This window comes from Callorhinus ursinus, unplaced genomic scaffold, assembly GCF_003265705.2.
Source record: "Callorhinus ursinus isolate GAN/ISIS: 27379988/994484 unplaced genomic scaffold, GSC_fseal_2.0 scaffold43, whole genome shotgun sequence".
In the NCBI taxonomy this organism is placed as follows: domain Eukaryota; kingdom Metazoa; phylum Chordata; class Mammalia; order Carnivora; family Otariidae; genus Callorhinus; species Callorhinus ursinus.
Window position 1 is genome coordinate 2455148 of NW_027397105.1, and position 26626 is coordinate 2481773.

General features: G+C 47.8%; 1 long non-coding RNA gene across 1 annotated transcript; it reads right to left on the minus strand.

Annotated features, from left to right (window-relative positions):
* Positions 1-15032: 15032 nt before the first annotated feature.
* On the minus strand, positions 15033-20925 carry LOC141370699 (uncharacterized). The gene is made up of 2 exons (XR_012374964.1): positions 20805-20925; positions 15033-15438 (listed from the first exon to the last, which is right to left on the minus strand). It is a non-coding gene; the product is annotated as an uncharacterized lncRNA (long non-coding RNA).
* Positions 20926-26626: the final 5701 nt, after the last annotated feature.

The following is a 26626-nucleotide window of genomic DNA, read 5'->3' on the forward strand; positions in this document are numbered from 1 at the left end:
GAGATGACTTGTTTTTATAAGGATATATGTTCATTATAAAAGATCCAAGCACCGCAGGAAGGAACAAATATCAAATCTTCCCAAATCTCACCCCCAGGAAACGAGCATCAACGTGGTGAACGGAATCCCAGACATCTCTTGCGTCGATCGCATGGAACGGTAGGCTAGAAATTGTTTAAGAATGGGTTTGCTTACATACGGTGTTGAGTTTGGGCCGCTAGGACGCTACCATAGACTGGCTTACCAACAGCAGGTATTTCTCACAGCTCTGGAGGCTGGAGAATCCAAGGTCAAGGCCACTGGCTTCTTGGTTCACAGATGGCCATCTCAGGAGTCCACAGGGCAAGAAGGGGTGAGGGAGCTCTCTGGGCTCCTCTCAGGACACTGATCCCATTCATGGTGGCTCCACCCTCCTGACCTAAGCAGCTCCCCAAAGCCCCGCCTCCAAACACCATCACATTAGGGATTCATTTCCAGCACGGGAATTTGGGGGAGACAAACAGTAAGTCCATAGCATGTACTTATGTAATAAATTTGACTTTTTTTTTTTAAGATTTTATTTATTTATTTTAGAGAGCGAAAGCACAGGCAGGGGCAGCGGCCGAGGGAGAGGGAGAAGCAGACTTGCCGCTGCGCAGGGAGCCCGATGTGGGTCTTATGTGGGGGCTCGATCCCAGGACCCCGGGATCATGACCTGAGCAGAAAGCAGACGCTTCACTGACGGAGCCACCCAGGCATCCCCTAAATTCAATAATTTTTAAGGAGAAAAAAATTAGGCAAATTAATCCATCTGCTGAATGTCATATGGCTGATATTTCCCCATGAGAAATATCCCTGACGGGTCCCTCAACATCAATATGCCTTATGAAAACCAAACAAATGAATACAGGAAAAGCAGAATCAGACCCCGTAGGTACAGAGAACAAAGTGGTGGCTGCCAGAGGGAGGGGGAGGTCCAGTCTTCCCCTAATGGAACGAATAGTCATGGGGATGAAAGGCACAGCGTAGGGGTCACACTCAGGGGTATCCTGATAGTGTCATGTGGTGGCAGGTTTCAGGTCATGATCCCAGGGTCCTGCGCTAGAGCCCCGCATCGGGCTCCCTGCTGGGCGGGAAGTTTTAGTTGTAGTCTTCTGCCGCATGTGGGGTGTAGAGATTACTTAAATAAATAAAACTTTAAAAAAGAGAGAGAGAGGAATCCATCCTTACACTATCCATTATTCTTTTCCAGTATCCTCCAAAAGTTTTATGGTTTGGGATTTCACATCTAGGTGAGTTTTAGTTCACTTAAAATTGACTCATTTGGTGGAAAGAAGTAGTTTCATTATTTTCCACATAAATAACCAATTGTCCCAGCAAAATTTATGAAATGACTCACCCAGTTCAAATGCCCTTCTTGACCAAATCGTTTTCATACGTGTTTCCAAATGTTTCTAGGTTCTTCTGTTCCTTTGGTCTATTTTCTCTTCCTCTGTTACTACCACATTATATTATTATTATTACTATTACACTTATTTTTTTAGCGAGAGAACAAGTGAGGGGTAGGAGCAGAGGGAGAGAGAGAGAAAGAATCTTGAGTAGATTCCATGCCCAGCGCAGAGCCCAACACAGGGCTCAATCTCACGACCCTGAGATCATGGCCCTAGCCAAAAAATCAAGAGTTGGCAGCTTTGACCGACTGAGCCGCCCAGGCCCCCCTCTACCACATTATTTGTAATTATGCTTTTTGTTATGTTTCAAATATCTGGTAAAGCAACATACCCCTCCTTGTTCTCCAACAATGTCTTGTCTATTCTGGGCCCTTTGTTCTTCCATGAAATATTTCGATCTAGTCCATAAAAATAACCCATCAAAGATTTTTGTTAAAGTTTCATTAAGTCTATAGGATTAAATCTATAGGTCCCCACATTGAGCTTTACTATCCCCAAAACATGGCATATGTCTCCATTTATTCAGTTTTTATGTCCTTTAATAAAATGGTATCGTTTTTCCTCATAGAGTTTACACTTCTCTTATAGATTCATTTCTAGATTCTTTATATTTTTTTTTTTAAAGATTTTATTTATTTGAGAGAAAGAGAATGAGAGATAGAGAGCATGAGAGGGAAGAGGGTCAGAGGGAAAGCCGACTCCCTGCTGAGCAGGGAGCCCGATGCGGGACTCGATCCCGGGACTCCAGGATCATGACCTGAGCCGAAGGCAGTCGCTTAACCAACTGAGCCACCCAGGCGCCCTATATTTTTTTATTGATATGATACAGTATCTTTTTTCTTCCCTCATTTTCTAACATCTTTTTTTTTAAGATTTTATTTATTTATTTGAGAGAGAGAGACAATGATAGCAAGAGAGAGCATGAGCAGAGAGGAGAGGGAGAAGCAGACTCCCCAGTGAGCAGGGAACCTAACGTGGGGCTCGATCCCAGGACCCTGGGATCGTGACCTGAGCCGAAGGCAGATGCTTAACCGACTGAGCCACCCAGGCGCCCCTCATTTTCTAACATCTTGATGTACAGAAGTGAAATAATTTTTTGTATGTGGATTTTATATCCAGCAAACTGTAATCTCTCTTACTAATCTTTAATTTATGTGTAGTTTTTTGCTTTATACATAGACAGTCATATCGTATACACACAACGCCAGGTTTGTTTCTTCCTTCCCCGTTATTAAAACCTTTATTCCTGGAACACCTGGCTGGCTCAGTCAGTGGAGCATGGGACTCTTGATCTCGGGGTCATGAGTTCAAGCCCCACCATGGGCGTAGACTTACTTAAAAAAAAAAAAAAACCTTTATTCCCTATGTTACTGTACTCCGAGGAATTTGCATTAAGTTGTTTACTAGAATAACTCACCTTTGTGTGCACTTGATCTTAAAAAAGAATGCTTTCATGGTTTCACCATGAGGTCTGATGTGCTGTAGGTGTCTTTTTTATTGTTTTTTGTTTTTTTTTAAATAAACTCTCAAGTTAAGGAAGTATCCTTCTGTATCTAGTTTGCCAAAAGATCTAACTATGAATAAATACCAAGTTTTATGAAACATACTTTTTTCTTTTCTTTATAAAATTTTTTTAAGTTTATTTATTTATTTATTGTTTTAGTAATCTCTACACCCAACACCCAATTAAGTTCCCCCTATGAAACTTATTTTCTGCAAGGTTCTGCTAGCTTCATAAGGTGTTTGGGATTATTACCTCACTTCCTGTCCTTTCAGAGTATGACCCTGCCTGTCTCTATTTGACAACACCCACCCCTAACTGGTCAGCGCCAAATGCGAGGTATTTTCTTCGTGGGAAGATAGATATGTATCAATTCAATTTCCTTAATAATAAGACTCATGTTTTCTATTTCTTCCTGACATAGTGTTAGTAAATAGTATTTTCCCTAGGAACTTACTCTCAAATACAGTTATTTAGGGGCGCCTGTGTGGCTCAGTCGCTAAGCGTCTCTGCCTTCGGCTCAGGTCATGATCCCGGGGTCCTGGGATCGAGCCCCACGTTGGGCTCCCTGCTCGGCGGGAAGTCTGCTTCTCCCTCTCCCACTCCCCCTGCTTGTGTGCCCTCTCTCGTTGTGTCTCTCTCTGTCAAATAAATAAAATCTTTAAACAAACAATAAATAAAAATAAGATATCATAAATAACTTTATTATCTTTGATTTCTTCTGTTTCTGGACTTAGGCCACCATATTGTTTCCTATACTGTTTATTCTCTGTTTAGCCATCTTGCCACTTTTTTACTTTTTTAAAAGAGATTTATTTTTTTAAAATATTTTATTTATTTATTTTAGAGAGAGAGAGAGAGAGAGAGCTCGTGCCCCCACCGAGGGGGGAGGGACAGAGGGAGAGGAAAAGAATCTCAAGCAGTCCCCACTCACACATACTGAGCTCAGAGCCCCTCTTGGGGCTCGATGCCATGACCCATGAGATCATGACCTGAGCCGAAACCAAGAATTTGACACTCAACCCACTGAGCCACCCAGTTGTCTCTCTTTTTTTACTTTTAAACAATGAACTTCTGTCCTTGTTGATTTTAATTAATTGATTCTTCTGTTCTTAGCTGTATTCTTTCTTACCTTTCTACTTTCTTTGGATTTATTCCACTCTTCTTTTCATGGTTTCATTAACTTGGGCGTGCTTTTTTGCCGTAAACAGTTACGTTGTCTTTTATTTTATTTTAAAAGATTTTATTTAATTATTTGAGAGAGAATGAGGGAGAGAGAGCACAAGAGGAGGCAGGTCAGAAGGAGAAGCAGACTCTCAACGCGGGACTCCATCCTGGGACTCCGGGATCATGGCCTGGGCCAGAGGCAACCGCTTAACCGGCTGAGCCGCCCCGGCGCCCTCTCGTTGTCGTTTTGATTTGCATTTCCCCTCAACTAGTGATGTTGAGCACATTTCATGTTGTCCAGTCATATACCTTCTTCAGGAAAATGTCTATTCAGGTCTTTGCCCATTTTTAGTTGGATTATTTGGGTTTGGTTTTGCTTGCCATTGAGATGTATGAGTTCTTTATATATTTGGGATATGAACCCCTTACCAGAATGTGATTTGCAAATATTTTTTCCCATTCTGTAGGCTGTCTTTTCATTTTGCTGATTGTTTCTTTTGCCATGCAGGAGCTTTTAGGTTTGATGTGGTCCCACTTGTTTTTTGTTACTTGTGCTTTAGGTATCATATTTCAGTACTTTGAAGATGTCCTAGATTTCTGGTTTTCATAGTTTCTTTTTTTTTTTAAGGCAACTTTTTTTCTTTTTTTGAGATTTTATTTATTTATTTGACAGAGAGAGACACAACGAGAGAGGGAACACAGGCAGGAGGAGCCGGGGAGGGAGAAGCAGGCCTCCTGCAGAGCAGGGACCCCGATGCGGGGCTCGATCCCAGGACCCTGGGATCATGACCTGAGCCGAAGGCAGACGCTTAAAAACTGAGCCACCCAGGCGCCCCTGGTTTTCATAGTTTCTGATAAGTTTGCAGAATTATTACTTTCTCATGTCATTTCTCTTTGGATGCTTTTTTTTTTTTAAGATTTTATTTATTCATTTGAGAGAGAGAGGGCACGATCACCAGCAGGGGGAGGCGCAGAGGGAGAGGGAAAAGCAGACTCTCCACTGAGCAGGGAGCCCATGCGGCGGGGGCGGGGGAATCTCCTGCGACCCCGAGATCATGACCTGAGCCGAAGGCAGAGATTAACCCACGGAGCCACCAGGCGCCCCCTAACAGCGGGGTTAGCAGGGCTGTCTTTGCATCTTTCCCCAACTTCCCATTTAAGCTAACTACCCTGTTTGGTGTCAGATCCGGTTCTTAAGCTTTACTAATCACCAGCAGATTGCTCTATTGTTTTTGACAATGTCCTAGGGCATAAAATGACCCCCAATCTGATCCAATTACATTCTGGCAGGGGGAGTTTTTGAGGCGAATGGCTGACCTTTGTTCTGAACCCAAGAGAGATTTCGGCTGTCTTTCCCCCACCTTGTTCTCTCTGGTGAGTGAGCTGGCCTATGGTTTCACTGGTTGCACTTAAGTAAAAGGAACTACTTGCCTCCCCTTATTTGCTTACCACCAAAACCTCCATTGTTTTATTTTTTATCTATTTAAGCAGGCTCCACACCCAGCGTCGGGCTTGAACTCGTGACCCTGAGATCAAGATCCCCATGCTCTACCAACGGAGCCAGACAGATGCCCCTAAAATCCCCCATTGTTTTAGAGAGTGCCCTTTGTCTTGAACTTCACATTCTGTTTCAAATAAAATCAGTTCCTGTGGAGAGGGGTCAGATCTCTGTGCTTAGGAACTGCCCCCCCCCCCCCCCCCCCCGGGGGATAATCTCTGAGCCACTACCCTGGGTGCTGGGTGGTGGTGGTGGTGACGGCGGCGGGCGGCCTCTGATATCTTCAGCTTGCCTCGCCCAGCTTGGAGCCTCGGGGAGAAGAACAATCGGGATTCAGTGCTGTTGAGAAAAGCCTCTCTCCACGGGACCCCTTGATTGGGAGCCCAGGGGAGAGACTATCCTGTACGCGAGGCCTTCTGAATCTAACTGTCCGTGGCTCTTACTCTCTCCTTTGCGTTCTGTCGCTCCGTCTGTCTTGAATGCATTCTGGACGATTTCGTCAGATCTGTCCTTAGATTTACCATTTTCAATTTTCACATTTTTTTCCGTTTGATGATTATTTATTTTTATTATTTATTTGTTTATTAGTTTATTTTTTAATTTTCATTTCAGCGGAGTTAGCATACAGTGTTATATTAGTTCCAGGTGTACAATATGGTGATTCGGCACTTCCATACATCTCCCGGTGCTCATCAGGACAAGTGGGTTCTTCATCCCCTTCACCTACTTCACACCTCCCCTCCGGTGACCATCTTAGTTTTTTTCCTTTTTAGAAGTTCTGTTTTGTTCTTTTTTCCAAATCTACTTGGTGATTTTTTTTTTTTTTTAAGATTTTATGTATTTATTTCAGGACACCTAGGCGGCTCGGTCGTTAAGCGTCTGCCTTCTGCTGGGGTCATGATCCCAGGGTCCTGGGGTCGAGTCCCACATCGGGCTCCTTGCCCAGTGAGGAACCTGCTTCTCCCTCTCCCTCTGCTGCTCCCCCTGCTTGTGCTCTCTCTGACCAAAAAAAAAAAAAAAATATATTTATTTATTTGAGAGAGAGAGCACGAGCGGGTGGTAGGGGCAGAGGGAGAGGGAGAAGCAGACTCCCCGTTGATCAGGGACCCCGAAGCGGAGCTGGATCCTAGGACCCTGAGATCATGACCTGAGCCCAAGGCAGATGCTTAACCCACTGAGCCACCCAGGCGTCCTTTTGCTTGGTGATTCTTTATAGACTCGTATCTCTTGCTCATATTCAAGCATCTCTTTTATGCCTTTAAACATATCAGTCAGGTTAGGCTAGGTTATGCTGCGGTAACAAACAACCTTAACACCTAAGAGCTTAAACAACAAAGATTTTGTTGCTGTAGGTTGGCTGGGCCTCTGTTCTGTGTCATTGTCTTCACTCAGGGGCCTCGGCTGATGGAGCAGGCCTGTGCGGCGCTTTGCTGGTGGTCCTGGTAAAGGGAGGAAGAACCTGGAGGAGCTCGCACAGGCTGTAAAGGCTTCTGTTGAAATGTGATGCCTCAAGTTTCCAATTACATTTCCTTGTAAGTCAGGCCTGACTTTCAGGTGGTGGCAAAGTACAGTTCTCTTGCAGGGGGAGAAATATACATTAGTGAACAGTAAAAATACCCCTCACTGGGAGCGGTGTTAACTGACCTTTTGTTTCCGACAATTCGAGTAAGTGAAGTCTTTGCTGGGCCCCACCCGCTCACTCTCCACAGGCACAAAATTTGAGGGGGCAACCAAAACTTCCTAATCAAGATAAATAAGGTTGTAGTGAATTATTTTTTAAAAATCAAAATTATTGGGCGCCTGGGTGGCTCAGTTGGTTAAGCGACTGCCTTCGGCTCAGGTCATGATCCTGGAGTCCCGGGATCGAGTCCCGCATCGGGCTTCCTGCTCAGCGGGGAGTCTGCTTCTCCCTCTGACCCTCTTCCCTCTCGTGCTCTCTATCTCTCATTCTCTCTCTCTCTCTCAAATAAATAAATAAAATCTTTAAAAAAAAAAATCAAAATTATTGTGAAGATCCACAGTCAGTGAAGTATCAATTTCATCAAGTGAAAAATCAGTGTCATGAAAGAATCAATACAGTTTTAAATTTTGGAAGGCTCAAGATCAGTGATTTGGGTCCCTTTCTCCTCTGGCCCCCAGTGGCTCAGCACCCCACAGGGCTTTGTACGTGTGGTCCTGCGGTCCCTTGCCCTCCTGATTCTTTCATGGAGCCTTGTTTGCTTGTGTGTTTTGTCTGTTTTGATTGTGAACTGCTCCTTTTCCTTGGAACTTTACCTGTGGCAGAATTTTGAGTCCTTCCTTGATTGAAGTGGCATAACTCTAGAGAGAATTCATATTTGCTTTCACCAGGCACCTGAGCCTACGACCAACCTGGGAGCCTTTTTGCATTGTGTCCTTAAGTTTTCCTTGGGTCACGTAGGCCGGGGGGGGGGGGAATGGAGCACAAACCACAGAAGGACTTGGTTGTGGTTTTGGTTGTCAGGAGAGATCATTTTTGGTTTTCATTCAAGGTTAAGATAGGCAAGTTCCCAGGGGCGCCTGGGTGGCTCAGATGGTTAAGTGTTTGCCTTCGGCTCAGGTCATGGTCCCAGGGTCCTGGGATGGAGCCCCACATTGGACTCCCGCTCCCTCTGCCTGACGCTCCCCCTGCTTGTACTCTCTCTCTCTAATAAAAAATTTTTAAAAATCTTGGGGTGCCTGGGTGGCTCAGTCGTTAAGCGTCTGCCTTCGGCTCAGGTCATGATCCCAGGGTCCTGGGATTGAGTCCCACATCGGGTTCTCTGCTCAGCGGGGAGTCTGCTTCTCCCTCTCCCACTCCCCCTGCTTGTGTTCCCTCTCTCGCTGTGTCTCTCTGTCAAATAAATAAAATCTGTGTCTCTCTCTGTCAAATAAATAAAATCTTAAAAAAAAAAAAAAGAATTTTGTAGACATCCCTTGATTTCTGTATTAGGTACTCCAGAGAAACAGAACACAGCCAAAGGAGATTTACTGTCAGGAATTGCCTCACAAGATTATGGAGGCTGAGAAGTCCCACAGTCTGCCATCTACAAGCGGGAAACCCAAGGAAGCCGGCGGTGTAATGTAACTCAAGTCTGAAGGCCTGAGAACCAGGGGGAGCTGAGGGTGTCAACCCCCATCTGAGGGCCACAGCAGATGGGATGAGTTGTCCCGGCTCAAGCCAAGCAAGCAAGGGCAAGAAAAGCAGGGATGGATTTCTCCTTCCTCTGTCTTTTGTTCTGTTCAGGCCTTCGATGGATTCGATGATGCCCACACACATTGGGGTAGGCCATCTGGTTTACTCAATTCACCAATTCAAATGCTCACCCCATCCAGGAACACCCTCACAGACACAATCAGAAATCATGATTAGTCTGGGCACTGTGGCCAGTCTAACTGACACAAAAATTAACCATGATAATTTTCTCCTGGCATTGAATGCTGCATGGAGAAATCTTTCTCAAAAGAAAACCCTGGGGGCGCCTGGGTGGCTCAGTCTGTTGGGTGTCTGCCTTCAGCTCAGGTCATGATCCTGGGGCCCTGGGACTGAGCCCCTCATTGGGCTCCCTGTTTAGCAGGGAGCCTGTTTCCCCCGCTCCCTCTACTGTCCCCCCAACCCCGCTTGTGCTCTCTGGCTCTCTCTCTCTGTCAGAAAATAAATAAAATCTTAAAAAAAAAAAAAAAGAAACAGAAAAGAAAACCCTGTACCCATTAGCAGTTCCTCCTTATTCTTTCTCCCAACCCCTGACAACCACCAATATGCTTTCTGTATCTATAATTTGGTGTTTCTCTGTGGCCCATGACATGCTAATTCTGAAATCGATAGTGGAAACACAAAGGGCCAAAAATAGTGGAGATACTTATGAATGGAGGAGTAAGAAAGGGGGATTTGCCCAATGAAAGATCAAGATTTATTGTATTTTTTAAAAAGATTTAATTTATTTGACAGAGAGAGACACAGCGAGAGAGGGAACCTCAAGCAGGGGGAGTGGCAGAGGGAGAAGCAGGCTTCCCGCGGAGCAGGGAGCCCGATGCGGGGCTCGACCCCAGGACCCTGGGATCATGACCTGAGCCGAAGGCAGACACCTAACAAATGAGCCACCCAGGCGCCCCAAGATTTATTGTATTTTTATTTTTATTTATTTTAAAGATTTTATTTATTTATTTGAGAGAGAGAATGAGAGAGAGAGAGAGCACATCAGAGGGGATAGGGTCAGAGGGAGAAGCAGACTCCCCGCCGAGCAGGGAGCCCGACGCGGGACTCGATCCCGGGACTCCAGGATCATGACCTGAGCCGAAGGCAGGCGCTTAACCAACTGAGCCACCCAGGCGCCCGATTTATTGTATTTTTAAAAATATATTTTTATTTTAATGTAAATAAGATGGCTCAGGACTCCCGCAGAGTTCGACGTACTGGCCGATGGAGTAGAATGGAGAGTCCAGACGCTGACGGACACGTGTGTGGATTATGATACATTATACCAATGGGATGGCGCATCAGTGGGGAGAGGAGGTGCTATTCCATTAACCAGGGGGAAAGACTGGCCAAGTGGGGAAGGAAGATGAAACTGGATTCCTACCTCATACTCAAAACCCCATCCCAGTTGAATTGAAAATTGAAATGTCAAAAAGAAAAACTTCGGGGCACCTTGGTGGCTCAGTCGGTTAAGCATGGAGTCCCACATCGGGCTCCCTGCTCCCTCTGCCCCTTACCCTACTCTCGTGCGCTCTCTCTCTCTCTCTGTCAAATAAACGAATAAAATCTTAAAAAAAAAAACTACAATGAGGCATCATTTCACATCTGTTAGGATGACTATTATAAAAAATCAAAAGATAGTAAGTGATGGCAACAATGTGGAGAAAGGGGAAACCTTGTGCACATTTGGTGAGGATGTAAATTGATACAACTACCATGGAAAACACTATAGGGTTTCCTCAAAAGATTAAAAATCGAATTACCATATGATCCAGCATTCCCAATTCTGGGTATATATGCCCAAAGGAAATGAAATCACTAGCTGGAAAAGATACCCGCACCCCCATACTTATTACAGCATTATTGACAAAAGTCAAGACAGGAAACAAAGCAAATGTCCACTGATGCATGGATGGATAAAGACAATGGGTGCATACATACAATGAGGTATTCTTCAGCCTCACAAAAGAAGGAGATTCTGCCATTTGCAACAATGTGGATGAAACTGGAGGACACTGCTAAGACAAACAAACCAGACACAGAAAGGCAAAAACTGCATGATCTCACTCATAAATGGCATCTTAAAAAGTCAAACTCATAGAAACAGAGAGTGTAATGGTGGCCGCCAGGCGCTGGGGGAAATGGGAGATGTTGGTCAAAACGTACTAATTTTCAGGGCGCCTGGGTGGCTCAGATGGTTGAGCGTCTGCCTTCGGCTCAGGTCATGATCTCAGGGTCCTGGGATCGAGTCCCGCATCGGGCTCCCTGCTCCTTGGGAGCCTGCTTCTCCCTCTGCCTCTCTCTCTCTCTCTCTCTCTCTCTCTCTGTCTCTCATGAATAAATAAATAAAATCTTAAAAAAAAAAAGTACTAACTTTCAGTTACAAGGTGGGCAGGTTCTGGAGACCTCTTACAGCACAGCATGTTGACTATAGTTAACAATAATGTATTGTGGGCGCCTGGGTGGCTCAGTTGGTTAAGCGACTGCCTTCGGCTCAGGTCATGATCCCGGAGTCCCGAGATCGAGTCCCGCATCGGGCTCCCTGCTCAGCAAGGAGCCTGCTTCTCCCTCTGACTCTCTCCCCTCTCATGTACTCTTTCTCTCATTTTCACTCCCTCAAAATAAATAAATAAATCTTAAAAAAAAACAATGTATTGTAATGTATTGTATACTTGAAATTTGCCAGAGAATACACCTCAAGTATTCTGCCACACACATACAAGGGTGGTAGGTGAGGTGATGAAGGTGTTAATTAGCTCGATTGCAGGAATCATTGCACCGTGTATACGTATATCAAATTATCACATTGCATACCTTAAATATATATCATTTTCATCTGTCAATCATATTTTAATAAACAGGCAGGGAGAAGCAAGGGAGTATAAACACAAGACTCAGGATAGTGAACACCGTATGTTCCGGCTGTCGGGGGAACTGGCTGTGAGAAGCACTTAGGTAGACGGGGGTTATAATCAATATTTTACTTTTTTAATTTTTAATGTTTTTAAGTAAGTTCTATGCCCAGTGGGAGGCTTGAACTCCTGACCCTGAGATCAAGGGTCACATGTTCCAGCAGCTGAGCCAGTCTTATAATCAGTGTTTTAGTTTTTTGTTAGGGTCGTGGGTCGATGGATGTTTTTATTATTATTTATTTATTTATTTATTTATTTATTTTTAAAGATTTTATTTCTACGTAATCTCTACACCTAACGTGGGTCTCAGATTCACAACCCCAAGATCAAGATTCGTATGCTTGGGGCACCTGGGTGGCTCAGTGTGTTAAGCGGCTGGCTGACTTTTGATTTCCACTCCTGTCATGATCTCAGGGTCCTGGGTTCGAGCCCCATGTTGGGCTCCCCGCTCAGTAGGGGGATTCTGCTGGAGGATTCTTCCACTCCTTCTGCTCCTCCCTCTGCTTGTGCTCTCTCTCTCTCTCTCGCTCTCTCTAAAATAAATAAATAAATCTTTAAAAATAAATAAATAAATAAGAGTCACAGGCTCTATGGACTGAGCTAGCCAGGTGCCCCAATGGATATTTTTATCTTATTTTGTTTTTAATTTTTATTTTTTAATTAACATATAATGTATTATTTGTTTCCAGGGTACAGGTCTGTGATTCATCAGTCTTACACAATACACAGCGCTCACCACAACACATACCCTCCCCAGTGCCCATCACCCAGCCACCCCCTCCCTCCCACCCGCCTCCATTCCAGCAACCCTGAGATTTGTTTGTTTCCTGAGATTAAGAGTCTCTTATGGTTTGTCCCCCTCTCTGGTTTCATCTTGTTTCATTTTTTCCTCTCTTCCCCTATGATCCTCTGCCTTGTTTCTTAAATCCCACATAGGAGTGAGATCATATGATAATTGTCTTTCTCTGATTGACTTATTTTGCTCAGCATAATACCCTCTAGTTCCGGGGCGCCTGGGTGGCTCAGTCGTTAAGCATCTGCCTTCGGCTCAGGTCATGGTCCCAGGGTCCTGGGATCGAGCCCCGCATCGGGCTCCCTGCTCCGTGGGAAGCCTGCTTCTCCCTCTCCCACTCCCCCTGCTTGTGTTCCTGCTGTCGTGCGCTCTCTCTCTCTCTGTCAAATAAATAATAAATAAAATCTTTAAAAAAAAATACCCTCTAGTTCCATCCATGTCACTGAAAATGGCAAGGTTTCATTTTTTGATGGCTGCATAGTATTCCATTGTGTATATATACCACATCTTCTTTATCTGTTTATCTGTCGATGGACATCTTGGCTCTTTCCACAGTTTGGCTATTGTGGACATTGCTGCTATAAGCATCGGGGTGCACGTACCCCTTCGGATCCCTACATTTGTATCTTTGGGGTAAATACCCAGTAGCGCAATTGCTGGGTCATAGGGTAGCTCTATTTTCAACTTTTTAAGGAACCTCCATACTTTTTTCCGAATGGCTGCACCAGCTTGCATTCCCACCAACAGTGTAGGAGGGTTCTCAATGGATGTTTTTAAAATTAAAAAAATAGCGTAAAAAAAACCCCAAAAAACTCACCCCAAAATAGAGTCATGCATGGAACAAAAATACCAACATGTCATGAATAATCAAATTTTGTGCACCCACACCTAATGTCAAAAAATAAGTTATAAAAACATAATTCATTAATTTAAGATTAAAGATTAGAGAGAGCCAAATGATCATATTAATAAATTCAGTAAGGAAATCTGATGAATGTCAATATCTGTTCAAGATTTTTTTTTTTTTTAGATTTTTATTTTATTTATTTGAGAGAGAGAGAGAGAGCAGGAGTGGGTCAAGGGGCAGAGGGAGAAGCAGACTCCCGCTGAGCAGGGAGCTGGATGTGGGGACTCGATCCTGGGACTCCCGGATCATGACCTGAGCCGAAGGCAGACATTTAACCGACTGAGCCACCCAGGTGCCCTATGTTCATGACTTTTTTTTAAAAAAACCTACAAAAAAGTCTTATCAACTGGAATAAAAGTGTACTTCCATAACATGATAAAGAGAATCTACCAAAAACATTTGGAAGCATCACGCTTAATGGTGAAGCATTACGATGATGAATGAAGAATGTAGGGGTGCCCAGATGGCTCAGGCGGTGGAGTGTGCAACTCTTCATCTTTGGGTCATGAGTTTGAGCCCCGCACTGGGTGCAGAGATCACTTAAAAATAAAATCTTTATTTTTTTCATTTATTTTTTTTTTCATTTTATTTATTTATTTGACAGAGAGAGACACAGTGAGAGGAGGAACACAAGCAGGGGGAGTTGGAGAGGGAGAAGCAGGCTTCCCGCCAAGCAGGGAGCCCGATGCAGGGCTCGATCCCAGGACGCTGGGATCGTGACCTGAGCCAAAGGCAGACGCCCAACGACTGAGCCGCCCAGGCGCCCCAAAAAAAAAAAATAAAAAAAAAAAAAAAAAAAAAAGAAAAGAAAACAGAATGGAGAAACATTTTTAAGATCTGGAATGAGGCAAGTATGACCTCTACCCCCACTTTTATTCTCTGTCCCAGAAAGGAAGTCTGGTCATATTCCTTAATGACCTTAATGTGAATCTCATGACAGACAATGGAACGCAAGACTCGAACAGACTCTAAACGCCTCCTCTGCTTGAAAGTTCTATGCAGGAAACAGCCTGGCCTCTGCCAGGTTCCCACGGAAGGCACCAAAAATGTGATCTTGCCTATTTTGTGTCCAAACTTCCAAAATTGCAACATCATCCAGGAATCCTTATGGGAAGCAGAAAGAGAGAGTCACAGTTCCGAGTCCGGTCACGGTTATAAATGTTCGCATCTGCCCTATGTGAGTCTGGTTCTGATGCTTGCTCTGGTTCTTCAAACTGTGTTTTGACTTTTAGTACGACTTGTAAATTTTTGTCCGCAAGCCAGAGGGCAGGCGCTGTGATGGGGACGGTTATAAATAGGCCTGGAGGAGGTGGCCCCCATGGGAGCTGTCTTTCAGTGAGTCTGGGTACCTGGGCTGTAATCTTCACAGGTGCTTCTCAGTTATCGATTCTACCTGGAGGTCTTTGTTTTTAGTTTATGCGTTTTTTTTTGTTTGTTTGTTTGTTTTAAATATTTTATTTATTTATTTGACAGAGAGAGAGCGAGAGAGGGAACACAAGCAGGGGGAGTGGGAGAGGGAGAAGCAGGCTTCCCGCTGAGCAGGGAGCCCGATGTGGGACTCGATCCCAGGACCCTGGGATCATGACCTGAGCCGAAGGCAGACGCTCAACGACTGAGCCACCCAGGCACCCAGTTTATGCGTTTTTAATTAAGCTCCTTGCCCAAGGTGGGGCTTGAACTCAAGACCCAGAGATCAAGACTCTCATGCTCCACCCACCCTGGAGTCTGGTTGACCACAGCCTTACACACATTAGCTTCAGGTGAAGGGTGAAGCTTCTCCGTTTTTTCTCCCCCTCGGGAGGGATGGAACTGCCAGAGGGGGGCTGGGGTTGGGTAGTTCCCTTCTGTCAGGTGGGTCAGGTCCTGATTAAACTGCAATTGGCTAGGCTCTGGTCCAGTAGTTTCTCTGGAGGGCAGGCCTTGTCGGGAAGGACAGAATGTTCTGCGTGAATTCCAGGATGGTTCCTTTTCTATCCCTTTGCCTGAAGCAGAGGGGATTTTCCTCCCATCTTCACTGTAAGAACGTGGTGGGGCCTCCTGGAGGTAAAAACAAAAAACAAACAAACAAAAAACCTCACCAAGAGGGGTATCTGGCGGGCTCCGTCGGTGAAACGTGTAACTCTTTAATATATATATTTTTAAGATTTTATTTATTTATTTGACAGAGACACAGTGAGAGAGGGAACACAAGCAGGGGGAGTGGGAGAGGGAGAAGCAGGCCTCCTGTGGAGCAGGGAGCCGGATGCGGGGCTCGATCCCAGGACCCTGGGATCATGACCCGAGCCGAAGGCAGATGCCCAACGACTGAGCCACCCAGGCGCCCCAAACGTGTAAGTCTTGATCTTGGGGTTGTGAGTTTGAGCCTCACGTTGGGTATAGAGATTACTTAAAAATAAAATCTTAAGGGCGCCTGGGTGGCTCAGTTGGTTAAGCGACTGCCTTCAGCTCGGGTCATGGTCCCGGAGTCCCGGGATCGAGTCCCGCATGGGGCTCCCTGCTTGACGGGGAGTCTGCTTCTCCCCCTGACCCTCTTCCCTCTCGTGCTCTCTATCTCTCATTCTCTCTCTCTCAAATAAATAAATAAAAAATCTTTAAAAAAAATAAAATCTTAAAAAGAAACAACAAACCTCACTAAGAATGACCAAGAATGACCCCTTCACACACCCACACCCACACACACAAACGACCGGGCCCCCCCTGGAGTTTTTAATTCTCGGGCTTTTCTACACTGAGCTGGTCTACACTGGGCCTCCAGCAATCACTCAAGTACCGTTTCGTTTTCTCCTATCCTGATGGTAGCTCTAGTGGAGGTTTCTGTTCATGGGTTTCTGCTCTGCTAAGTTGTCATTCTGTGTATCTGTCTGTCTGTCTCGCCAGTTTGGGGGGTAGTGGCCTGCCCTGTGACCTCAGTTGTCTGATGAATCTAAGAAGAGTTGATGTTTACTTTGTTCAGCTTTCTACGTTGTTAGGTTGGAGTGACAACTTCCAAGCTGCTTCCATGCCAGACTGGAAATTGCAAGTCTCTCTCTCTCTTTTTAATTATTACTATTATTTTTTAGAGATATATTTGTTTATGGGGCGCCTGGGTGGCTCTGTCGTTAAGCGTCTGCCTTCGGCTTGGGTCATGATCCCGGGGTCCTGGGATCGAGCCCCGCGTCGGGCTCCCTGCTCCGCGGGAAGCCTGCCTCTCCCTCTCCCTCTCCCCCTGCTTGTGTTCCCTCTCTCGCTGTCAAATAAATAAAATCTTTAAAAAAAAAAAAGAAAGATATATTTATTTATTTTAGAGAGAGAGAGTGGGGAGGGAGAGAGAGTCTTAAGCAGACTCAATTCATACGCGTAACAGTCACCCGTTCAGAGTGTAAAATTTGGTGGTTGTCAGGATATTCACAAAGTTGTGCAAACCTCACCACTAGCCAATTTCAGAACATTTTCATCACCCCAGAAAGAAACTCTGTTGACAATTGCTCCCCGTCTCCCCTTCTCCCAGCCCTAGGCAACCACCATTTCCTGTCTCTATGGATTTGCCTGTTCTAGACGCATCATATAAATGGAATCGTAATATGAGGCCTTTTGTGTCTGGCTCTCTCAACACAATGTTTTCTTTTTTCTTTTTTTTTTTAAAGATTTTATTTATTTATTTGAGAGAGAGAGAATGAGAGATAGAGAGCACAAGAGGGAAGAGGGTCAGAGGGAGAAGCTGACTCCCTGCTGAGCAGGGAGCCCGACGCGGGACTCGATCCCGGGACTCCAGGATCATGACCTGAGCCGAAGGCAGCCGCTTAACCAACTGAGCCACCCGGGCACCCCTACTGCCATTTTTAAATTGGGTTGTTTGCCTTTTTTATGGTTGAGTTGTAAGGGTCCTTTGTATATTCTGCATACAAGTCCCTTATCAGGTATGAGTTGCAAATATTTTCTCTTGTTCATGGGTTGTCTTTCTACTTTGTGGTGTCCTTTGAAGCAAAAAAGTGTTTAATTTTGACAAAGTCCAGTTTATCTAGTTTTCCTTTCTTTTTTTTAAGATTTTTATTTATTTGGGCGCCTGGGTGGCTCAGATGGTTAAGCGTCTGCCTTCGGCTCAGGTCATGATCCCAGGGTCCTGGGATCGAGTCCCGCATCGGGCTCCCTGCCCCTTGGGAGCCTGCTTCTCCCTCTGCCTCTCTCTCTCTCTCTCTCTCTCTCTCTCTCATGAATAAATAAATAAAGTTTTTAAAAAAGATTTTAATTAATTAATTAATTTTAAAATTTTTATTTATTTATTTGACAGAGACACAGCAAGAGAGGGAACACAAGCAGGGGGAGTGGCAGAGGGAGAAGCAGGCTTCCCGCGGAGCAGGGAGCCCGATGCGGGACTCGATCCCAGGACCCCGGGATCATGACCTGAGCCGAAGGCAGACGCTTAACGACTGAGCCACTCAGGCGCCCCTGTTTTTTATTTTTTAAAGTAATCTCTACACCCAACGTGGGGCTTCGACCTACAACCCTGAGATCAAGAGTCGCATGCTCCACTGAGTGAACCAGCCAGGAGCCTCTCATTGATTTCTTGCACTTTTGGTGTTCTAAGAAACCACTGCCTTACCTCAAGGTCACAAATATTTAGGCCTATGTTTTCTTCTATGAACTTTAGTGTTACCTCTTACATTTAGATCTGGGATCCATTTTGAGTTAACATTTGTATATGGTGAGGTCAGGGTCCAACTTCATTCTGTACATGTGGGTACCCGCTTGTCCCAGCACCCTTTGTTGAAAACACTATTCTTTGCCATTTGATTGACTTGGCACCCCTATCAAAAATTGGTTGGGGGCACCTGGCTGGCTCAGAAAGTAGAGCATTAGGTTCTTGATCACGGGGTTGTGAGTCTGAGCCCCACGTTGGGCGTAGGGATTACTTCTTTAAAAAATAACATATGCTACTTTATTTTTTTTTAAGATTTTATTTATTTATTTGACAGAGAGAGAGGGAACACAAGCCAGGGAGAGCAACAGAGGGAGAAGCAGACTCCCCTGCTGAGCAAAGAGCCCGATGTGAGGCTTGATCCCAGGACCCTGGGACCATGACTTGAGCCAAAGGCAGATGCTTAATGACTGAGCCACCCAGGCACCCCTCCCTGGATCCCTTTTATTTATTTATTTTTTTAATTTTATTTATTTGACGGAGAGAGACACAGCTAGAGCAGGAACAGCAGGGGGGTGGGAGAGGGAGAAGCAGGCTTCCCGTGGAGCAGGGAGCCAGATGCGGGGCTCGATCCCAGGACCCGGGGATCATGACCCGAGCCGAAGGCAGACGCTTAACGACTGAGCCACCCAGGTGCCCCCCTGGATCCCTTTTAAAAAGTCCTTCGTGAGGGCGCCTGGGTGGCTCAGTTGGTTGAACGACTGCCGTTGGCTCAGCAGGGAGCCTGCTTCTCCCTCTGACCCTGCCCCCTCTCATGTGCTCTCTCTCTCTCAAATAAATAAAATTTTAAAAAAATAAATAAATAAAAAGTCCTTCATGGTGTTGGTTTTGTCTGAAGGAGCCTCTTTCAAGGGTGACCAGCTCATTTCTGTCTGCCTGGCACTGAAAGTCCAGGGCCCCGTGAAGCACCTCAGTCCCGGGCCATCTGGGTGGTTGGTCCAGGACAGACTTGGGGCAGGGGCCCTTCTGTCCTAGGACTGAATCTCTGTCATGCTTTCCGCTCTCCCCAAAGTCCGTGCACCATCGCCTTCCCTGTGTCTAGAAGCACCCTGTGCTCCACCAACCATGGGGACTTCCTGGTGCCCCTGTCGCCACCTCACCGGCCCTCCGGCCCTGGTCAGGCTCCAAAGGAGGTCAGGGAGGCAGGACTCCTTGCTTGGCCTCTGATCACTGCAGCTCTCCTAGGGCCTAGCCTGGGGCGAAGCTGTAGGTGCAGAGAGAGATCTGTGAGAGGTCAGGCCTGGGCCCCCACGCCCGGGGCTGCAGGACGCTTGGAAGAAAGGTCTTTTGGAGAAATCTCCCATGACTCTCGCTCTCAAAAGCCTGGTGAGGAAGTAATTCTTTACGACTTATGGGAGGATTTCAGGAGAAATTCCTCCATGGCCCTCCTACCATACAGAGCAGGAGGAGTTTTTCCTGAGCACTTGGCTTGTTGTTAATCTCAGCGACTCTTGGAACTGTGACTCACTGAGTCTCTCTTCCTACATTAGCTTCTGGGATGTTCAAAGCATGTCTGTGGGGCCCCCTCACACAAAGCAGTTAGGGCATCAAGGTAAAGAGTGGTGAGTTCAAGGGGCGCCTGGGTGGCTCAGTCGTTAGGCGTCTGCCTTCGGCTGGGGGCATGATCCTGGGGTCCTGGGATCGAGCCCCACATCGGGCTCCCTGCTCGGCGGGAAGCCTGCTCCTCCCTCTGCCACTGCCCCTGCTTGTGTTCCCTCTCTCGCTGTGTCTCTCTCTGTCAAATAAATAAAATATTAAAAAAAAAAAAAGAGTTGTGAGTTCAAGCCCCATGTTGGGCATACAGGTTACTTTAAAAAAAAAAAAAGTCTCATGCTCTACCTACTGAGCCAGGCACGTGCCCCTGATTTGAGCACAGTCTTGAAAGAGATAAAGGAGGAAGCCAGGTGGGCAGCCAGGGAAAGCTCATGCCAGGCCAGTGGTTCTCAGCCAATGCTGACTGCACCGTCTTACCCCCAAAGAGGAGACTTTTGCCGATGTCTGGAGAGAGTTTTGCTCTCCGGGGGTGGGGGTGGAGGTCTAGTAGGGAGAGGCTCTTAACATCCTACAACGCACAGGACAGTGCCTGTCTTTGTCACAGGACAAAGAATCATCTGGCCCAAAGAGTCAACAGTGCCCAAGTCGAGACACTCTGGCCTCATGCAGGGAACAGCCCATGCAAAGGGCCTGTGGTATGTGTGCCGGGTGCCCGCAGAAGCACTCAGAGCTCTCGCGGCTGGAAGGAGACGACAGGAGCCCAGTTTGGAGGGGATGGGCCAGCTGACCTAGGGCAGGGAGGCACTGTGAGGGCTTGAACTTCACCCTTAGTGACAAGAGGAACCACTGCAGGATTTGAAGTGAGGGAGTGATGGCCTCTCACGGAATGTCTTAGGGGCTTCTCGGGCTGCCGTGCTGGGGACAGGCTGGGGGACGGGAGTGTCTGTAGGAGCAGGAGCCACAGGGGACCAATGCTGGGACCCCAGGAGCCAGCTGGCCTCCTGTTTCGACTCTCCTCTCTCCTGAGGACCTCACCCCAGGCTGCAGAATAAAAAGGCAGCTGTCGGGTGGGACTCCTGCCTCCCACCCCCGCACACCTCAGAGCCCTGGCCCTTGCCTTCCACACAGAGGTGAGCTCTGACATCTCCCGTGTGGGAAACACAAACACACCGAAGAGACAAAACGCTACTTCAACACGGGGAAACCCTGGATGGGGGTCCCCCTGAGTGCGCACCTTCTGGACTGTTGATGTCCTTTGTTATGAAAGATCCGGGGCGCCTGGGTGGCTCCGACCGTTGAGCGGCTGCCTTTGCCTCGGGTCATGATCTTAGGGTCCTGGGATCGAGCCCTCTCCCTCTCTCTCTGTCAAATACATAAAATCTTAAAAAAAAAAATTATGAAAGATCCTAGGGTTCCCACCACCCCGCGGTGTGAACTCTCCTTCCCCACCTTCCCCAGCGCATGCATTCCATTTGCAAGTAAAACAGAAGGGGATGTTTCGTTTCTTTTCTTTTCTTTTTTCTTTCTTTTCTTTTCTTTTTTTTCTTTTCTTTTCAGATTTTATTTATTTGACAGAGAGACACAGCGAGAGAGGGAACGCAAGCAGGGGGAGCGGGAGAGGGAGAAGCAGGCTTCCCGCGGAGCAGGGAGCCCGACGCGGGGCTCGATCCCAGGACCCTGGGATCATGACCTGAGCCGAAGGCAGACGCCTAACGACTGAGCCCCCCAGGCGCCCCGAGAAGGGGATGTTTCATATTTAACAAAATGTTTCATATTTAACAACAAAAAAAAACCATGATCAAATCTACTGAATCACACCCTCCCACTGGTCCCGTGGCCCCCCCTTCAGCCACCGCCTCCCCCCAACACCTGCGTTCTCAGTCCAGCTTCATCGTCTCCCACTGCCGCCTGGATGCTGCTCTCCCCCTCCCGCCCCCCCCCGCCCCAGCTGGCCCTACCTCCCTCCGCTCCTCCCCGGGCCGCTCCCCTTTCCAGGGGTTCAGGCTGCCTCCCTGGAGGTCCCCGTCTCCACGCCCGGCACCTACACCCACCCAGATGCTCGAGCCTTGAGCTGCCAGAGCGCCTCTCCGGGCCCAAGTCCAAGCCGCGCCACTGTGCTGTTTCTCGAGGCGGTCCGCACCCTCCGTTCCCACCGCCTCCCCCCTGCTCCGCAACGGCCCGCGGCCCCCGCCCGGCCAAGTGCAGCGCCTCGAACCAGGCTGTCCCGCGGGGTCTTTGTCAGATCCAGTCTCCTCCCTCGCTGGTTCCAAGCCTTTTTAATGGCTTCCCTCTGCCCTGGGGCTAAACTCCTCCGAACTGTTGGGGCTCAGCCTCTGCCAGGCCCTTCCCACCCCGGGGGCTGCACCTGCCTTCTGGCACACGCTCCTTTCTCCCCCAACCAAAAAATATGTTATTTATGTTAACATATGTCTTACTGGTTTTGAACACTTTTTAATTGTGGTTAAAACACACAGAACATGAAATTTATCATCGCGAACGTTCGTTTTTTTGCATCTGGCCATCGGTCTCCAGAACTCTTCATCTGGCCAGACTGAAGCTCTGTCCCCCTTAAACACCAATGCCCCATCCCCCACTTCTTCCCAGGACCTGGCACCCACCAGTCTACCCTCTGTCCCCGGGACTATGACCACGCGGGGTACCTCATACAGGTGGCATCATACAGAATTTGTGTGTGGGTGTTTTTTAAGATTTTATTTATTGATTTGACAGAGAGAGAACACAAGCAGGGGGAGCGGCAGGCAGAGGGAGAAGCAGGCTCCCTACTGAGTAAGGAACCCGATGCGGGGCTCGATCCCAGGACCCCGGAATCATGACCTGAGCCGAAGGCAGCCGCTTAACCGACTGAGCCACCCGGGTGCCCTGCCCTTCCTTTCTAAAGCTGAATAATATTCCGTTGTGTGTATGTCCTGCATTTTGTATATATGCCCCCATCCATGGACATCTAGGTTGCTTCCCCCCTTTTGGCTCTTAGGAATCATTTTGCTGTGAGCGTTGGTGTGCAAATGTCTCTTCAAGATCCTACTGGCAATTCCCTGGGGTTTCAGACCCAAAAGTGGAATTGCTGGATCATATGAGAATTCTATTTTTAATTTGTCGAGGGACTGCCATGCTCTTTTCCACAGCAGCTGCTCCATTTTCTGTCCCCACCAGCCATGCACGAGGGTCCCACCTTCTCCACATCCCAGCCAACCAACACCTGTTATCTCGTGGGCCTTTTGTGGGTTTCCTAGTGGGGGCGAGGTGGTATCTCACTGCATTTTCCTAACGACTAGAAATCATCGCCAAGCTTTTCCCTTGCGTTTTCTTCCAAGAGTTTCATAGTTGTAGCTGGGAATGCTCATAAACTTCTCTCTCCCTGGCTCGCTGCAACTCTGGTTTTGCTGCATAACGATTTCCCTTCCCGGGAGGCCGCACTCCTGTTGCTCTGTCACATTTTCTTACGGCCCACATGGAACATCTGCCCCTTCAGGGTCCTTTGCACAAACGTAGTGAGGTTTTTACTTGGTGGGCATTACTGTCCTGAAGACAGGAGCCTCTGGTTCTCCATGTAGGACCTACACCCAGGACAGCACCTGGCACCTCCGGGCCTCAACACATTCTCGCTGAGTGGATGGATGGATGGATGGATGGGCGGATGAGCGAGTCAAATCAACGGGACAGACAGCCACAGGGGAGGGGAAGTCTGGGGGGTCAGAAAGAGGTGAGATCTAAGCTAAGCATGGAATGCCAGGAAAGGTTTGGAAAGAGAAGAAGTTGGGGAAGGGCTTCTGGCTGGAAGGAACAGCATATCCTCAGAGATGAGAATGAGCAAGGCCATCTGACCTCAGTGGGTGCCCAGCCTGTGTGGAGCAGGCCAAAGACGACCGGGTGGGCGCTGTCTACACTGGGCACATGAGCCTGACCAGAAGGATGAGGGGGACCCATGAGGAGTTGGAACCACCCTATGACCTCGTAAAATGCGGCTTCTGGAAGATTCTTTGGCAGCAGAGTGCAGGATGGACGTGAGTGGGGGAGGGGCTGGAGAGTCAGAGGCTAGCCTGGAAACCTCTGCTCCTGTGAGACCTTTCACCACACTGTCTGAGAACCAAGCTCGTTTCCTTAAGCATAGTGGCCTTTCAAGCTTTTGCTGAGCTCCTGGTGAAGAATCCCCCCGGGGGGGGGGGCGCGGGGGCAGGGGGCAGAGCTAAGTGGGGCTGCTCAGCTTCCTGGCGTGCACCTGTTCAGAACAGGGGGTCATGCAGGTGTATTTAGTGATGCACACACACTGGCTTTGTCCTTGCCACCTGCCATCCCTGCCCTACACAGTGGGATGCACAGCGGGCCCTGAACCCCCAGGTCAGGTGAACGAGGGCTCCCTGCAGAATAGGGCCTGCCCTTCCCTGGCAGTTTAAGGGAGAAGCCTGATAGGGTTTCTCAGAATAAAGCCTGGTCAGACCGAACACAGAATACTTTCCCTGTATCCAACTACAAATTCCTGTATATGGGGGCGCCTGGGTGGCTCAGTCAGTGAAGCGTCCGCCTTCGGCTCGGGTCATGATCCCAGGGCCCTGGGATCGAGCCCCACATGGGGCTCCCTGCTCAGAGGGGAATCTGCTTCTCCCACCTTTGCCTGCCGCTCCCCCTGCTTGTTCTCTCTCTCTCTCCGCCAAATAAATAAAAATAAATAAATAATCTTTTAAAAAGATTCCTGTATATGAAAATCACGTATGAAAATAGCCTCGCACAGCTCCCTGCATGCAGGGAAGGGCTCCGTACATCACTTCGCAGGGAACAGAGTGCTTCAGTAATTGTTGGCTGACTAGCCCAAGCAGGACTTAGGAACCTAAGAATATAAGCAAGCCTCAGCATCCACCAAAAGCCCAAGGACAAAGCCACCATCAGGGTGGACATTTGGGGTCCTTTGGCTGCCCAAGATCTGATCATCGTGTCTGGAGAGTTTCTTGCCACAGGTATGTTGCTCGGAGAGGAGGCCTCAGAGTCAGAGATCTGCTTTCCCAGCATCCCTTGCAGCGGACAGGAGGGCAGGTGACCCAGGCTGAGCCCGGTGGATCCCTGGCCCCTCAGGCTTTGGTTTGAGGACTAGTGAGGCAAAGCAACCAAGCATGAGCATCACCCATCCTGGGGCCAGCAGTGCCCTCCCCTGCCCAGGGCGGGTGGTGCCGGCCTTCCTGGCTGCGTGTGTGTGTGTGTGTGTGTGTGTGTGTGTGTGTCCCCGAGGGCCTGTGGCGGGCGTGTCCTCACCAGCACAGATCAGCAGTGAGCTTTGGCCCCTGTCCATGCTGCAGTTTTCTTGACCCAGCCCTGGTTATCCAGCCTTTCTGGCAATTCCAGAAGCTACCTATGGCCTCCCAATAAACTCATTTTCTGCTTGTGAATGCCAGGGGTGGGTTTTTACAGTAAAAACTCGAATGGCTCGGCTACATATAAGGCGGAGGCTTTAAGTCGGGCTGGTCTGAGGGCCATGCTTCGGTTTCAGGCTCAGGCTCTGTCCAGGGGACGCCCCTCCCCGCCCCCCGCAGGGTCTGAGCAGGACGCGGAAGCTGTGGGAACTGAGGCAGAGGATTCCCTCCCTAGAGCCGAGGAGCGTGACCCGAAATGCAAATTCTCCTTCCCAGACCTGCAGAATCCGAAACTCCGGGGAGGGGGAGACAGGAGCTGGTGTTTTAACAAGCCCTCTAGCTGATTTCGGATGTACCCTAAAATTCGCCCTTGAGCTTCAGGGAGGAGCCACGCGCAGCCGAAAAACAACAGACAGAAATCAGAGACCCAGTTCTAGCCCTTGACTCCTTGGCTTTCTGCACATTTGCCTTACCTCTCTGAGTCTACCATTTTCATCTATAAGATGGGTATCATAGGATCACCAGAGGAGTTTGCTGTTAAGGATTCAATTAAATAAGACTGTAGACATACGGTGCCAAGCAGGGTGCCTGGGACACGCGACAAAGGCCCGGTAAATGTCAGCCATCACCGTCGCGACCGCTTGTAATCCGTCCCCTTAGTAGAACAGCTGTGCAGATTTGGGCAAGGCCCCCAACTTCTCGGCCTCGTTTTATTGTTTTATTTTGTAACATTCAGATAACAGCCCTCGCCTCCCAGCCTTCGGAAAAATCAAGGAAGATAAAATAGGAAAGCAGTGTTTTCTCTGAGCTAAAACATAAAACTATGCAACGCGAAGTAAAACACAGGAGTTAAAAAAAAATATCCAGCCTAGGGGAGCCGGGCAGGCTCAGCCAGTAGAACCTGCGACTCTTGACCTGGGGGTCGTGAGTTTGAGCCCCACGCTGGGTGTGGAGCCTATGCAAAAAAAAAAAAAAGAAAAGAGGGGCAACTGGGTGGCTCAGTCGGTTAAGTGTCCGACTCTTGGTTTCGGCTCAGGTCATGATCTTGGGGTCATGAGATCGAGCCCTGCGGCAGGCTCTGCACTCAGCGGGGAGTCTACGCCCTCTGCCCTTCCCCCGCTCATGCTCTCTCTCTAAAATAAATAAATAGGGCGCCTGGGTGGCTCAGTCGGTGAAGTGTCTGCCTTCGGCTCAGGTCATGATCTCAGGGTCGTGGGATTGAGTCCCACGTCGGGCTCCCTGCTCCACCGGGAGTCTGCTTCTCCTTCTCCCTCTGCCCCTCCCCGCTGCTTGTGCTCTCTCGCTCTCAAATCAATCAATCAATCAATCAGTCTTGGGGGAAAAAAAGGAGTATATGGTGAAAATTCTCTCTCTCAGCACAGACCCCCAGATACCCAATTCCTTTTCTGCAGAAGAAACTGTTGGTACCACTTTCTCGTGTCTCCTTCCAGACCCTTCGGCTGTACACGTATAGGATGTGTGTGTATGTTTCATATTTTTGTTTTCCACTTAACTCTATATGTTAGGGCTTAGTTCTTAAACAGCTGTAATGTGTGCATTAGGTTTTGTCCAGTTTTTCTGCCGAAAACAATTGTACCATGAAAAAAATACACCGCTTTATTTATTTATTTATTTTTAAGATTTTATTTATTTGACAGAGAGAGAGACACAGCGAGAGCAGGAGCACAAGCGGGGG